The sequence below is a fragment of the Sus scrofa genome, chromosome 10 (assembly GCF_000003025.6).
Source record: "Sus scrofa isolate TJ Tabasco breed Duroc chromosome 10, Sscrofa11.1, whole genome shotgun sequence".
Lineage (NCBI taxonomy): Eukaryota > Metazoa > Chordata > Mammalia > Artiodactyla > Suidae > Sus > Sus scrofa.
This window is the reverse complement of record NC_010452.4, coordinates 21,436,317-21,453,044: the sequence shown is the minus strand read 5'-3', so window position 1 is coordinate 21,453,044 and position 16,728 is coordinate 21,436,317. Positions and strand designations below refer to the sequence as shown.

The 16,728-nt window shown below is 44.3% G+C and overlaps 1 long non-coding RNA gene across 2 annotated transcripts; it reads right to left on the bottom strand.

Annotated features, from left to right (window-relative positions):
- On the bottom strand, positions 11,320–16,416 carry LOC106505117. 2 transcript variants are annotated; one of them, XR_002336248.1, is made up of 4 exons: positions 14,674–16,416; positions 14,095–14,200; positions 12,908–13,021; positions 11,320–11,585 (listed from the first exon to the last, which is right to left on the bottom strand). It is a non-coding gene; the product is annotated as an uncharacterized LOC106505117 (long non-coding RNA). The 2 variants fall into 2 exon arrangements; XR_002336249.1 differs by lacking the exon at positions 12,908–13,021.

The window sequence follows — 16,728 nt, the reverse complement described above, 5'->3', positions numbered from 1 at the left end:
TTGATTTTTAACATCAAAAGAGTACCCGGAAAGAGCTGGTGTTAAAAAAAACCTCTGAGATAAACAATACCTTATGCAGACAAGAGCAACTTCAATAGTATAAGTCCTTATGCAAAGATGATCATTAAGACAGTTGTGACAAAATTCTTCAGTCACCTGGCTTTTCCACCCGAGACAGTCTATAAGCAAATACAAATAAAAAATGTCTGTCTCCCTGTTGAAAGAGAAACGATTTCCCTTTAAAACATATACCTTAGGAGTTCCCGTCATGGCTCAGTGGTTAAGGAACCCAACTAGGAACCTTGAGGTTTCGGGTTCGATCCCTGGCCTTGCTCAGTGGGTTAAGGATCCGGCGTTGCCATGAGCTGTGGTGTAGGTTGCAGACACGGCTCGGATCCCGCTTGGCTGCGGCTCTGGCATAAGCCGGTGGCTACAGCTCCAAATAGACCCCTAGCCTGGGAACCTCCATATGCCACGGGAGCAGTCCAAGAAATGACAAAAAAAATATATATATGTGTAATTTTAAGTTTTTCTCCTCTCTTTAAAATGTGTGTACACGCCCCTATGAAAATAAGATTGACCTTTTGTCAGCTTTAGGAGCAGGACTGGCTCTCTCAAGTACCTGGAAGCTTTCTCTTTGAAAGTTTCCATCAAGGCAGGAAGCATCCTATCTCCCATTTACCGTGGGAGGTAGAAACCCAACTGTAGTCAATACCTTCTTCCAAGTTCAAAACTACCTCCTGTCCTAAAGATATTAGGTTTTGGTGGGAGGGATCAGGAGCTTGGGCTTATCAGACACAACTTAGAATAGATTTACAAGGAGATCCTGCTGAATAGCATTGAGAACTATGTTTAGATACTCATATTGCAACAGAACAAAGGGTGGGGGGAAATGTATACATGTAAGAATAACTTGATCCCCTTGCTGTACAGTGGGAAAAAAATAAATTAATAAAAGAATTTTTAAAAAAAGAGATTAGGTTTTGTTTGTTTGTTTGTTTCTTTAGGGCTGCACCTGCAGCATGTGGACTTTCCCAGGCTTGGGGTCAAATCGGAGCTACAGCTGCCAGCCCACATCGCAGCCACAGCAACACCAGGTCTGAGCCACGTCTGCAACCTACACCACAGCTCACAGCAATGCCGGATCCTTAACCCACGGAGCGAGGCCGGGGACTGAACCAGCATCCTCATGGACACTAGTCGGGTTCATAACCCACTGAGCCACAACAGGAACTCCCAAGATATTAGATGTTTGTTTCTCTTGTGGATAAAGCCCATCCACTCACATAGATGAGACTCCGATTACCACGGTGAAGTTGGGATGAACCATGTGTGACGGTCAAGTTCTCTTCCTTGAGGATGAGTTATTCCTTATTTTGAATCTGGAAAGTGTGTATGCAATGGATTGTATCTACCTGGCTGTATCAGGAGTGGAGAGGTCTCTGTCTTGTCAGTCTCTTAGCAGCTTGCCTGTGGTACATATCACATGCTAGATTAAGACTTATTCAATAATCAAAGTGGGGAGTTCCCGTCGTGGCGCAGTGGTTAACGAATCTGACTAGGAACCATGAGGTTGTGGGTTCGATCCCTGGCCTTGCTCAGTGGGTTAAGGATCCGGCGTTGCCGTGAACTGTGGTATAGGTCGCAGACGTGACTCGGATCCCGCGTTGCTGTGGCTCTGGTGTAGGCTGGCAGCTACAGCTCTGATTTGACCCCTAGCCTGGGAACCTCCATATGCCATGGGAGCGGCCCAAAAAATGGCAAAAAAAGACAAAAAAAAAAAATAATTAAAGTGCTTTCTTTCTCCCCTGCCTTTGTGGAGAGGGTTTCTGGGTTCAAAGATGATTTTGTTTTTATTTATGTTTGCCAAACGCATGTCAGAATTGTATCCAGAACTGAACCATCTGAGACCGGCCAGCATATTCCAAGACAAGGAACCTCCCCAGCCCCATCCCAGCAAGACTCCTCTGATGTCTGTTTCCAACAGACTAAGAGGCTGACTGGCTAGAGGTGGATTGTGCTGGAAGTGAAGGGGGATGGGAAGAGACAAGCTCTATAACCTGGACCCCAGGAAGTGAGTTTTCGTATATCAGAATCCTTTGCTTTATCTCCTGGTGACTTTGTGGAGTTTTTCCGCAAGAGCACTCTCTCACATGGAAGAAATAAAGGGAGGTATTAAAGCCCAGGGTTCCACGGTCCAGAAATAAAACAGAGATGAAGGTAACTTGAAGCTACGGAGTGGAAGTTTCAGGGCTTATACAGGCCCCTTTCAAGGACCTAGGAAGGTGTTTACATGGTTGCATGTGTTTATCAAATTGGCCAAAGGAAGAGCTTCCTGTAGTCCTTTTGATAAAAAAAAAAGCACACACCAAATCATGAAATATTCAGGCTCCTGCTATTAGGGGAAAAAGAGAAATAACAGGACCCCAAAAAAGGTGAGAGGATAACACTGACTTTACGTATGTTCCCAAGATAGGATTTTTAAAAGAATGTAGGCCTTTTCCAAAAATAGCTACTATATTTTCTCCGAAGAAAAAAATAATTGTTTAAATTCCTGCCAAGCAATAGGAAATTCAGCTACCCAGATGACCTGAATCCTTGACATCCAACTGAAAAGCCTGTCAGAAAATAGTTCCCCAACACATCTGCTTCTCTTACACATAATTTATTTCACACATTTAAATAGCATCGGCTAAAGGGAAAATAGCACAATTGGTACAAGGGTACGATCTTTCGAAAACAGTGTGTTTTTGAAAATGGCAAAGTTTAGGAGTTTGGGAGTTTAAATTGCAAAATACCAGTGCATAGTCTTCTCACTTTCATATACTAAAGCTATTTCAGTGAAAATGCACAAATCGGAGTTCCCATTGTGGTGCATTGGAAACGAATCTGGCTAGCATCCTTGAGGAGGTAGTTCCATCCCTGGCCTCGCTCGGTGGGTTAAGGATCCGGTCTTGCCATGAGCTGTGGCGTTGGTTGCAGAGGTAGCTCAGATCTGGTGTGGCTGTGGCTGTGGCATAGGCCAGAGGCTATAGGTCTGATTCAGTCCCTAGCCTGGGAACCTCCATGTGCCGTGAGTGTGGCCCTAAAAAAAAAAAAAAAGCACAGATCACTCTGGGCAATTGGTTCATATTATTATCAATATGTTAGTCCATGTGGCAGATGGTAATGACAACCCTTCCCCAAACATCCTTGTTTCTAAAAGGCTCTGAATTAAAATAAGAACAACATTCCTTAAGTTCCGCCCCCCGGGTGGGTTAGGAGCTGGGGGAGATCCAAAAAGAGCAGCCAGTAAAAGCACAAACCTCCCAGAAAGAAAGCAACATCCTCTAGAGACCAGAATCACGACAGATGCTGAGCATGAGACCTTCTCCCTTGGCCTGGCCTGGGTTTTCCCAGAGGTGGAAGAGTCAGCAGAATTGGGGGTCAGAGACGGGAAGGGATGGATCTGGGTGTGCACAGACATGAATGGGGGTGTGGGGACCTGGCTCCACACCCCCTCTGCAGGCCTCAAGCTTTTCACACCTGCTGTAGGAGACCACGGGGTTGATGAAGGCAGCTAGAATGCTTTTATTTTCCATTATATTGATTATCATTCCCTGTGCTATAGAGCAGGATCTTGTCGTTTATCCATCATATATATATATATATACACACACACATAAGTTTTCATCTGCTAATCCCAACCTCCCCCTCCATCCCTCCCCCAACTCCCTTCCCATTGACAACCACAAGTCCCTTCTCTATGTCTGTGAGTTGGCTTCTGTTTGGAAGATAAGTTCATTGGTATCTATTTTAGAGTCTATACATAGGTGATAGCATAGGATATTTGTCTTTCTCTTTGTGACTTACTTTGTTTTGTATGATAATCTCTAGATCCATCCGTGTTGCTACAAATGGCATTATTCTTAATTCTATGAAATCATTCTTAATGGCTGAGTAGTATTCCATTGTCTACATGCACCGTATCATCTTTATCCATCTGTCAGTGGACATTTAGGTTGCTTCTATGTCTTGGCTGTTGTAAATAGTGCTGCCATAAAACAGGGGTGACTATATCCTTTTGAATTATAGTTTTGTCCAGAGATATGCCAGGCATGGGATTGCTGGATCTTAAGGCAACTACTTTTAGTTTTTTGAGGAAGCTCCATCCTGTTCTCATAGTGGCTGCACCCACGTACCCGTTTACACAAAAAGGTGGCTAGAACCTTAACCTCATCTGTTCTTCATCGAAATTCCTTCTGAGATTTCCCTGGCCCTGTACAAAGTAAATGTGCTGCTGCCGAAGGTGTAAAAGCAGGGTCACAGGAGAAAGAGGCTCTATTCCACCCTGCAACCTTCCAGGCTGCGGTAGATAATGGGTGCTGCCTACCCCTTGTTTTCCACGTGGAAAACCAGTGGTAACAATAGACAGCAGCCATAACAAAGACAGTATCCCCTGGAGCAGGAATAGCATTTGAACATGAGAAGTGCAAGAGGGCCCCTGGAGCCAAGTCAGGTCCGCTGCCAACTCCTCTTGGGATTGTGTGTGGTGGGGACATGGAGGGTGGGTTCTGAGACAGAGGGAAGGGACCACAACAAACCATGCTCTTGACTTTTTATGCTCCTCCGTAGATGAAAAAACTTCAGGGATCAAACAAATGGTACGACTTATTTCAGGAAGGAGCTCTTTCCCACCAGGCGGAAAGCTCCTGAGGGTCCCTCTGTTTTTTTTTTTCCATGTGGGTTTTTGGGGATTGGGGGGGCTTTTGTTTTCTCCTTACAGTAGAACAGCATTCAGTGATTCTCAGGTAGCTGTGCTGTGTTTGATAATACCAGGTAATTCATTATGAATGAATGACATTATAAAATAATAATCATAAGAATTCTTGGTCAAAAACATAAATGAAGAGAAAGTCCTCTCATTACTACTGTTTAAATATTAAGTCATTTCGATCAGCTCACGGTTAAAGACCAAAGCCTGTTCATACAGGCTGGTTAGCTCCTTTGGTTAGAGTATGCTGCTAATACGAAATACCAAAGACTGATCAATTTGTTGCTTACATTTAATGAGAAAAGACGTCAATGCAATTTTCTCTTTTCAAAATGAGCACAAGTAATGTTTACACGGTGCCTATAAAATGTTTTCTCAAACTCTTTTTTTTTTTTTTTTTTTTTTGTCTTTTTTCCTTTTCTAGGGTTGATCCGTGGCATATGGAGGTTGCCAGGCTAGGGGTCTATTCGGAGCTGTAGCTGCCAGCCTAAACCAGAGCCACAGCAACAATGGATCCAAGCTGCATCTTCGACCTACACCACAGCTCACAGCAATGCTGGATCCTTAACCCACTGAGCAAGGCCAGGGATCGAACCCACAATCTCGTGGTTCCTAGTCGGATTCGTTAACCACTGAGCCACAACAGGAACTCCTCAAACTCTTACAAATATGACGGAAGCCGTAAAATTTCGTGTAGTAACAATTAAAAAAAAAAAACTAACCATCATAAGAGATTTAGGGTTGATTATCTGCTAGACATCAATGGTGCGTGGATACACAATGACAAGAAGAATGGCAATAGTTCTCCTAAATTTGAAATCACTCTTCCAAATGCTCCACTCATTTTAAAAGGATAAAACTGTCTAAGGAATATGGTAACGAGATGAGATGACTTTCTCATGGCTCTTTCATTTTACACAGGAGGCCCCTGGAGCCCAGTCACTGTCTCCCCTATAAGCTCATGGCTGAGGACTAATTATCATCAGATCTGGAAAGGGAATCACTTTTCTGGAGTGCCATTTCTAGGTACTATGTGAATCAAAAATTTTGGAATTCTCTGTTTCATTTAATCTGACTTAATTGCATTGGCCCTTGTCTCTTGACGGATCGTAGGGCGTTTGGTGTGGAGGTGATGGGGTGTGGATCTGGTGAATGAACAGAGACAGCTGGGAGTTCCTGCTGTGGCTCAGCGGGTAAGGACCCGACAGAGTATCCATGAGGATGTGGGTTTGGTCCCTGGCCTCACACTCAATGGTTTAAGGATCTAGTGTTGCCGTGGCTGTGGCATAGGTTGCTGACGCAGCTCCAATTCACCGCCTAGCCCGGGAACGTCCATACACCCCCGGCATGGCCCTAAAAAAGCAAATAAACAAAAAACAAACCCCCCAAAACAGCCGATTATCACAATTCGTGGACTGCTCCTAAATCTGCTTAATAAAACAATGCCTCTTAGAAGGCCTTAATCACAAAATCGATTAGTGGGAACCATACCGACAATAGCGCTTCAATTTTCACAACAGGTGCTGTCATTTATTTTATACCAATGGCCAGCGCTGATTTGATAAACGTGAACATTTCAAATATTGTATTAAGTAATGTGCTTTTTACCTGCAGAAGGCTGAAAAGTGTTAAGCACATCACCTGTTAGCACAAAGACCTTATTCATATAGTGTAAAAGAAGTTGTTATTTGGGAGCTTACTGAATTTGGCCCCAATATGTGCCTTGTTTATCTTAGCACTTCCAAATATAAAAGAAAATGTAAACACTTAAAAGTAAGAAAATGCCAAAAGCATGATGAATGACATAAAGTACATATTTTGTACACTGTGTCATGTAACCCCTGCTGACCACCTAAGCGATAGAGTATAGGGCACATATGTAATAATTCATAATGAATCCAGCCATGAACCTGGGTTTTATATGTCATGGCTCGAGACCATCCGTGTGGCCCAAGATAGCAGTTCACACACCTTGACACACAATGCAGGCAGATCATTTGAAAAGGAAAAAAAAAAACAAAACAAAACAGAAAACAACAAAAACAAACTCATGTACTCATGTGATATCCACTTATATTTGGAAGTAAGCATTAATAAACGAAGTTTTGGAGTTCCGGTCATGGCGCAGTGGTTAACGCATCCAACTAGGAACCATGAGGTTGTGGGTTCGATCCCTGCTCTTGCTCAGTGGGTTAAGGATCCGGCCGTTGCCGAGAGCTGTGGCATATAGGTGGCAGACGTGGCTCGGATCCCACGTGGCTGTGGCTCTGGCGTAGGCTGGTGGCTACAGCTCTGATTAGATCCCTAGCCTGGGAACCTCCATATGCTGCGGCAGCAGCCCAGGAAATGGCAATAAATAAATAAATAAATAAATAAATAAATAAATAAATAAAAATAAATAAAGTTTTGAGGTTTGAACCAGATGTCCTGAAGTTTTCATGGTCTAGTGCATTTGAAGCACTCGAGACTTTTAAATCTCATACAATACTCGATGTAGAGGGATTTAACTGTGATGTTGCTACATTATAGTTAAAATTGCCACATCTAATTTATACGAAATAACATTCACTTACAAACTCCTCTGGTTACGCTGTATAAAGACTGATATTCTAGGGTTTTGCTTGTTACTCATAATTTTTTATTTTTTTATTTTTTTGGCTGTGCCCACAGCGTGTGGAAGTTCCCAGGCCAGGGATCCAACCCTCACCACAGCAGGGACAACGCTAGATCTTTAACTGCTGGGCCACTGGGGAACTCCATTCATAATAATATTATAATTAAACGAATTTTCCATTTTGAACAAAGAGGTGTTCTTGAAGGGTAGTGTCTGAGCAGCTGTGAGTTGGACTTATAGTCAAGATCTCTAGCATAATTATCTTTGAAAGGTTCAGAAAGTTTGAAGGAAAATCTTTGGACCTTCAATATTATTGTTATTTCCTTAAGGAGATGGACTATTTACTTGACATATTAATAGCTCAACGAAGGACAAGCATTGGGTTCCACTTGTGTTTTTAATATTGAATCAGGCCAGGATTTCTGAGTCCTGGCACGATCAGCATTGTGCTTAGATAATGCCTGTTGTGAGGGCCTGTCCTGAGCGTGGTACCACTTTTGGCCTTGTTCCTGGCCTCTTCCCACTAGATGCTGGTAAGATTTCCCAGTTGCAACAACCTAGAAGTCTCCACATGTCCTGGGTGGTGGAAGGGGTGGGGTGGGAGGAGGTAAATTTGCCCCCACTTGAAACCACTACCTTGGTCATTGGGAATTTTTAAAAGGTTAATAAGGTACAGTAGCCCCAAAGCTCTCTCTTTTACCCAGCACTAGTTTCAAATCCATTCAGGGAATTCCTATTGTGGCTCAGCAGGTTGCAAACCTGACTAGTATCCATGAGGATGTAGGTTCCATCCCTGATCCCTGGCCTGGCTCAGTGCCTTAAGGATCCAGCATTGCCTCAAGCTGCTGTGTAGATCACAGATGCGGCTGAGATCCGGTGCTGCCATGGCTGTGGTGTAGGCTGTCAGTGGAAGCTCCGATTCAACCCCTAGCCTGGGAACTTCCATTGGCTGTGGGTGTGGCCTTAAAAAAAAGGTCGGGGGTGGGAGGGGGGGACATTCCATTCCCATGGGTAACGGCAGTCTTTCTCTTCTCTTTCCACAACTGGGAAGCTGGTCCTTAGAAAGCAGAGGCAGGATGCTGTGTTATCTGAGCAGAAGGTGCTGCAAAGCTGCAGTATCACAACATCTGAACTGTGTGGAGAAAACAGGCCTAGGAATTGTCCCTGGGTTGGGCTGGGGACCATGGAAACCCTCCATCTCTCACGCATGTGAATGCAGACATCGGAAGCTTTTCAAGCGAAAAAGAATAGGCTTTGTCTAATCCAGAGCGATTTTCCCTAAAACAGAATATTTACATCTGTCCCTGCCTCTTGCACTGCTCTCCCGGGGTCTGGGGTGGGGGGGGGAGCGCATAGAATCCTCGCCCAGAGTGACCCTCCTGCCGGGCCTGTGGTGCTGGCCCGCCTGTTGTCATTTTTGATGTGGGCTGGGGGTCTTGCTCGGATCTGACTTAGCCCAGGGCTGCTCCTTCCAGAAAATGTTAACAAGCACAGGCGCTGAGGAAAAGCCTCTCCCGCAGGGTGCTGACCCCAGGCCGCAGACGGGGCAGTGAGTTTATAGCTTCAGAGAATGGTTTTAATTTAGTCACCTCAAAGCTCTGTATTCCTCAGACTTGCAAACGGCCCGCCCCCTCCCTTCCCTGAAGCCCCCACTCCCCTCAGCCGCAGCCTCAGCCCCAGAGGAAGTTTCTCTTGTAAAGAACAGTGTCCAGTTGGGTCACTAATGAGCATCTCCCACTGCTTGAGAGGCAGTGTTTTCCTTCTTCAAAAGGCAGCTCAGGGGGCCTCTTTGTGTTGGTGGACTTACCAGAGTCTTCACAGACACCCCCAACCATCACCTCCACCCAATTATTCCCTAGGTATCAGCGTGGGTCCCTCAGGAGCTTTTAATCTGGATATTGATAGCAGCAATTTGAGATATCTCTGAGAAGAAAAAAAAAAAAAAAAAAAAGACTTATCCTGAGAATGAAGCTTTTCCACAGGAATTTCACGTGGGGTTGCTGTACAGCAGAGAACGGACAGAACCCTGGACACCAACTCTAATGGGAAAGATAGCACTCATTAAAACATGAAAAAAAGAAAAAGAAATGTCACGTTGAGATGACTTAGAAGGGCAGACGTTCTCAGGCTGGCTCAGATCTGCTCCTTCTTTCCATCTGGGGCGGCTCATTCTTTGCTGTGGGGTCTTTGCTGGTCATGTCGGTGGTTCAACGGGACCCCTTGTTGGCAGAGTCCTCTTGACTATGAAAAAAATCCGCTTAGCATCCTTCCCCTCCAGATGCCAGGGTCTAGCCACCCCCCCACACCCCCCACCACCCCCCTGTGACAACCCAAAACCTCTCCAGATGTTGCCACATATTGCCCAGGGGGGAGGATGTGTCCTGATTGGAGCCACTGGTCTAATGTCACACAGAGTAAGGATGTGTCATGTTAGTATGTGCTGGGGCCTAGGACTATTCCACATTTATGACTAGACATAACAGCGGCCACAAAACCAGATGGTTTTCCTTTTACCCAAAAGAATCCCCCCCTTTTTTTTAAGATTTAGGTTTTATTATTGCAATTTCAAAGACAAGTGCCCTAGCTTTTGCCAACTTTTCATTTCCCTAAGGAAAGGAAACCTCTCATAGACCTCACATTTTCATTTTGCCAGATTTCTTGATAGCTATGAAATGGAGAGAAACCCATTCACGAGGAAGCCAGGGTATTTCGTTTTTTGTGACTGGTTAGAGAGGTGAGTGGGGTTCCTACTGTGGTGCAGCAGGGTCTGTGGCCTCTCTCAATGCAGGTTCGATCCCCAGCCAGTACCGTGAGGTAAAGGATCCAGCATTGCTGCAACTGCAGGTCTCAACTGGGGCTCGGGTTTGATCCTTGGCCGGGGAACTCCATATGCTGCAGGGCAGCCCAAAAAAAAAAAAAAAAAAAAAAAAAAGTGCTAAGTGGGTTTTTTTCATTGTCAAGAGGACTATGTCAATTCCCTCCTGGACATATTGAGGGCCTCCCATTTTCCCCTGAGCAGGTCCAGAACCTCTGTATTGCCACATGGTCAGGGAAGCTGGGCTATGAGACAAGGGGACTCACTTACAATGGAATTACAGGGATCAAGTGACTTCAGATTTTAGTGAGGAAATATTGCCAAGTCAACAACTGACAAATTACTCCACGTGGAACTTCAAAATTAAATCAGTTCACATGGTCTTTATACCACTTGTACATAAGGTCCATTTAAAAATATATTTTTAACTAAGTGCACTTTATTTTATTTTATTATTCTTTTTTGGTCACAGCATGTGGAAGTTCCCCAGCCAGGGACTGAACCTGAGACACAGCAGTGACCCAAACCATTGCAGTGAAAATGCCAGATCCTTAACCTGCTGCTCCACAAGTGCATTTTAATTTTAATTTTTTTTCTTGCTTTTTAGGGCCACAACCGTGGTAGATGGAAGTCCCCAGGCTATGGGGGGAATCAGAGATACAGCTGCAGGCCCATACCATAGCCCTAGCAATGCTGGATCTCCAACCCACAAGCAAGGCCAGGGATCGAACCTGCATCCTCATGGATACTAGCTGGATTTGTTTCTGCTGCACCACAATGGGAACTCCCGCATTTTAATTTTTTAAAAATCAGAGATATCAATGCAACTGAGGTTTTTCTGATTTAATTCAAGTAAGGAATTAAAATAGAGCTGATCTATTGCATTTTACAAGCATTATCCTTGACACATAAACCTTAAATAAGAACCATTTGCTATAATCCATAAGGAGAATTATGGTGGGAAGAAGGGGGTTTGACATATAACTCAAATAGTTACGGAAATGGACCTATAAAGAATCAAAAGAAAGAGTTGCCCTGAAGAATACAAGGAAATTTTTACATTAATAGTTTTGCATTTTAGAGGACCCTTTTGTAATTACACAATAGAGTATAAAAAATTACATAGCAAGATACCAATGAAAACAGTTTTTATTTATTGCTATTGTTACCAGGAGCTGGGGTGTGGTACAGAGTATGAATTTCATCACGCGGTTGGTGAAGGAAAATGAGATGAATTTCTCAATCCTGCATAGCATCAGAGGGATTCTTCCGGGCTGCCTCGGAAATGAAATGTCTGTCTCTAGACAAGCTCTCTTGCTGTGTACATGTAGAAAGGAAAGCCAGCTTGCTTGCAGGCATCATGCAACTGGCACTTGCAATCAGAGGGATTCTATTGCCTGGATCTGTGAGGTGCCAAACATGAACAGAAACAGTAGAGCTATAGCGGTGGAGTTCAAGGTTAATTAATACACTGTACATTAAATGACTGGCTGGAGTAAGCGTGGAGAGACAAGGGATCATTCCTAATTAGTGTATCAATTCCGAGGTAAATTACCACCCACATCAACTGTGTCAGCTTCACATGGGATACAGATCCGAGTAAGACACAAAAGATGAGCAGAGAGATGTCAAAAGCAGAAAAGCCTCCTCAGGGCCAGAAACAAGAAAACTGCATTAATTGCTTTTGACTACAATTCTCATTAAAAATCAGGTGGGAATAAATGGAAACCAATACAGAAAAACATGGTCATGAGATTATAAAATTATAAAATTTCTTGTAGAGAGTAGATATATTTATGCTGGGGTTGAACTGTTCAATAAACGAGACATATTATTTCAAAGTAAAGGTTTCTTCCTGCCCAACTAGTTATTTTATTAGTTTCATGTAGCTGAATATTAAAAGAATAGCTTTGGAGTATCTTTTTAAGATGGTAAATTGTGGCTCCAAAGAATACTTTCAGACACAATTTTGATGCTTAAAGTAGAAGGCCCTGTGAAACAACAGAATTGGAAATTGCCTAGTAGTTACATATGTTACGTGTTCATACACATTATCTCAGCATTAATGTGGCTTACATCAGTCAATATTATTTTGCCTCATTGTTATATGATCCTATTATCTTCATGGTATTGCAAAGGGGCCTTTGGAATATCTTTTCCATGAACGGGAAGAACTTGCTCAGAGAGTTCCTAGGACAAATACTTTATATTTTAATGATAACAATAGCTTAGAGTTCTTTCATTCATTCTTTCATCTAATGACATACCTGCAAACAAGCACAGGCATCTGTAGTAGGCACTGCCCTATTTGCTAAACATAGGATATGAACTATGTTTCAGTCCCTCTCAACAAGTTCCCAGTCTTGGCATCATTCCCGTAGTGGCTCAGTGGTTGAACATGACTAGCATCCATGAGGAAGTGGGTTCGATCCCTGGCCCTGCTCAGTGGGTTAAGGATCCAGCATTGCTGTGAGCTGTGGGGTAGGTCGAAGACGCAGCTCGGATCCTGTGTTGCTGTGGCTCTGGTGTAGGCTGGTGGCTGCAGCTCTGATTCAACCCCTAGCCTGGGCCTCCATATGCCTCGGGTGCAGCCCTAAAAAATGACAAAAAAAAAAAAAAAAGTTCTCAGTCTAGTGGGGGCTTGGTCCAGGTGAAGGAGTTTGAGAGCTGGGCAAATAGGAAGATCTTAAGAGTTTTAAGCAAAGCATCACATAATCTGATTTACGTTTCTGCTCTCTTCTAAGTACTCTGCAGACAATATATTCTAGGAAATCTGGAGCGGAAGTGAAGAAATCAAGTTGGAAGCTATTGCCACGGCCAAAATGAGACATGGTGGTGCCTGGAAACAAGGAGAATAAGTGTGAGGCTGAGGGAAATCACAGGCTGCAAATATAGTTTTGAAGTAGAGTTGACCGGACTTGATCTCACCATTTTGAATATGGTGTGATGGTGTGGGGGTGAGATTAGAAGGTAGAAATGTCCAGAATCAGAAGGCTCTCCATACTGAAATGAAAAGTGGCCTTCATGTCACTTTAATAAGGGAACCAAAAGAAAATATTAAAACTAGAAGAACTTGTTGGTCAATGGGATGACATAATTTTTGAATTTTGAATCCAAGGATAGCTGTGATCTAGAAACTGGATAATAGGGTGAATTCCAGGGCTGAACAAAAATAAACTGGTTTTGACTCATTTGATGGTGGCTGGGAGGCCTGTGGCAGTCAGGGCGAATTAGGCAAATGCCTCTCCCTTTTTCACCACCCACTACAAATTTTGGAAAAGTACCGCTTACAACAAGTTTTGAAATAATCCAACACTTCCTTTTTTTTTCAACTTCCTTTGTGGATGAGGCTGGCAATGTGGACCTGTTTCCATCAATAAGGGGTGAGTGGAAGCGTATTCCCATTACATGGGCTTCTAGAAAAGGTGTTTCTCACCTGATACAAGAGGTCAGATGAGACCCTCCTCCCTCCCTCCAACTTAAATCCTCTTTGCTTTCTACCCACACCCCCTGATTGTGGGAGTCAGTGACCACAGGGTCCAGTGATGTGTTTAGTTTTCTCTACTGGAAGCTAGTTTTCTCTAGAGCTGCACCCACGGCATATGGAGGTTCCCAGGCTAGGGGTCCAATCGGAGCTGTAGCCGCCGGCCTACCCCACAGCCACAGCAACACGGGAGCTGAGCTACGTCTGCAACCTACACCACAGTTCAGGGCAATGCCAGATCCTTCACCCACTGAGCAAGGGCAGGGATGGAACCCGCAACCTCATAGTTCCTAGTCGAATGTGTTAACCACTGAGCCATGATGGGAACTCCCCATTCTCCATTCTTGAACCAATAAAATGTGATGGAAATGAGGTATCATTTCTGGGTGGCAGAATTAAGAGATCCTGCAGGATTTCACAATACCTACCTAGGATTTTGATAACTCAACTCCAGACTTCTTGTGGAGAAAGCAATTAATATCTTCACGCTTGAAACGACAGTTGGTAGGGTTTTCTGTTACAAATTAATCCTTGCTGATAAAGGGCACCCAGGTGACAATTTAGGTTAAAAAAAAAAAATCAAGTGGAGAGCAGGTAAGTTTTAAGAGTCCACCTTAACTGACATCTCAGTTGATAGCCTGTGATGGGATAAAACAGATTTTTTTTTTTTTTTGTCTTTTTGCCATTTCTTGGGCCACTCCTGTGGCATATGCAGGTTCCCAGGCTAGGGGTCTCATCGGAGCTGTAGCTGCCAGCCTACACCAGAGCCACAGCAGTGCGGAATCCGAGCCACGTCTGCAACCTACACCACAGCTCACGGCAACACCGGATCGTTAACCCACTGAGCAAGGGCAGGGATGCAACCCGCAACCTCATGGTTCCTAGTCGGATTCGTTAACCACTGCGCCATGACGGGAACTCCCTAAACTAGATTTTTTAAAGTTATTCTTAGTTTAGAATCTCTTTTCAACCAACCAGGAAGCTTGGTGTAATGGAACAGGACTTACCAAACAGACAAACTCAATCCAGAAATCCACTCCTCTATGTTAGCGCTCTGACTTTTGGCAGAATTTCCCAACCTTTTGGTGGTTGCTCGAAGTTTTTATGAGAACAAAATGACATAATCCATGCAACATATGCAATACACAGGGCATAGGCCATGGTAAGCAGTTGGTAAACAGCCTTTGAGCATCAAATTCCTCATGACGCATTCACAGGCTTTTGTAAGAACCAAATAATATGATGCATATCTGATGGCTAGCAGAAAGGAAGTTCTCAGTAACTAGCCAACATTTCACCTCTATCGACCCCCTCACTAATTTATTATGGGGCTATTAATAGATGCTTATATATAACTGTTTTCACATCTATAATTTCTGGTGGCCATAAAGTATAGAGTAAAATTCAGGGTCTGTGTCTCTAATACGGTGAAATAATTTGAAAGTGTCAGAATCTACTCAGTTTGAAGTTCTTTGAAGTCAGGAATTGAACCCAACCATGAGGGGGTTATAAGAAACTTGACCCTCTGTGTCCATTGGAATTAACATTTGAATAAATATCCAATGGAAGAGGAAAGTTTCTAGATGGCCATTCTGGAGACTCAGAGAGGCTTGGCTGTCTGCCTTTTCAAAGTGTTGTTATGGCTGAGGAATTTGTTCTCACCCAGCTAAGACTTACTTCGAATTCTCCCGCTCTAGAATGCTTTCCTGACCTGAGCTCCTGGCCTTGGATTCTTAAACCTGCAGCCCCAGATATCGGCAGCTGTGTTTCTAACCCAAGGCGCAATAACCCAGCCATGAACCTTCAGAGCTGCCATGTGGCTTTGCTGTTCTCTGCTCCAGCCTGAAGCGTTCCACCAGATCCTCAAGTGAGTGCCAGGAATCTGTGACTTCTGGGTGGCTGCGTTTATATCCAGGATGGGATTCACTTAGTTTCCTTTCTCGGCTACACGATCCAGGAGGCAAAACCTAGAACTGACTCCCAGTGACCACAATGCGCAGACAGAAAACAAGACTCCTTGCCAATTCTCATCGTGTGAGCAAGAAACACACTTGGTTCCGCTAAGCTTCTGAGACATGGGGGCTGTTGGGCCATTGCATAACCTACCTACCCAGACAAAACCCTCATTACAGGAAGCTCTCTCCCTCAATTAAAGAACTCAGATACTCAGATCAGGACAAGCCATCCTGGGAGGTCCCATAACGAAGTATATTTCAGAAGGTCTCATAAGAGGGGCCATGCTTTAGCCCTATTGTTTGATTTATTATGCTCCAGGACAAAAGAAGGGGGACATTAGCTGTGACTCTCCAGGGAAAGACACCCAATAAAGAGAAAGGACTGGGCTCCCACAATTATGGCTGCTGAGAAGTCCTATGATCTGCCACCGGCAAGCTGGAGGCACAGGAAAGTCGATGATGTGATTCGGTCTGAGTCCGAAGGCCTGGGAACCAGGGAAGCCCCTGATGCGAATCGCAGTCGGAGCCAGAGATGAGGCGGGATGTCCCAGTTCAATAATGAAGCAAAAGGGGGAGCTTCCCCCTTCCTCTGTCCATTGTGCTATTCAGGCCTCAGCTGACTGGAGGGGGCCCATCCAGACTGGGGAGGGGTGTCTGCTTGACGGGGTTCACCCATTCAGGCGCTCATCTCAGCTAGACGCACCCTCACAGACACACCTGGAAATCGTGTCCAATTTTTCCGGCACCCCACGGCCAGTCAAGTTGACACAAAATGAACCATCACAGAGGGGACCATAAAACAATCAGAGCCCTGGGCACCCTGGTGGCGCAGCGGGTCTGGCATTGGCACTGCAGCCACTTGGGGTGCAGATTTGATCCCTGGCCCAGGAATTGCTGCATGCTGTGGGTGCAGCCAAAAAGAAAAAGAATCAGATCACTAACAAAGGATGGGAGAAGTCCTGACAAAACTTCCTCCCTTGAATCTTGTCTGAGAGGAGCAAAGAGCGCATCCTGCAACACACGGGCTCACACTTTTCAGAACTATTGATTTCAAACAGAGGAAGCTACGTGGTGGAAAAGCAACAGATTTTTTTCCCACATTCGCTT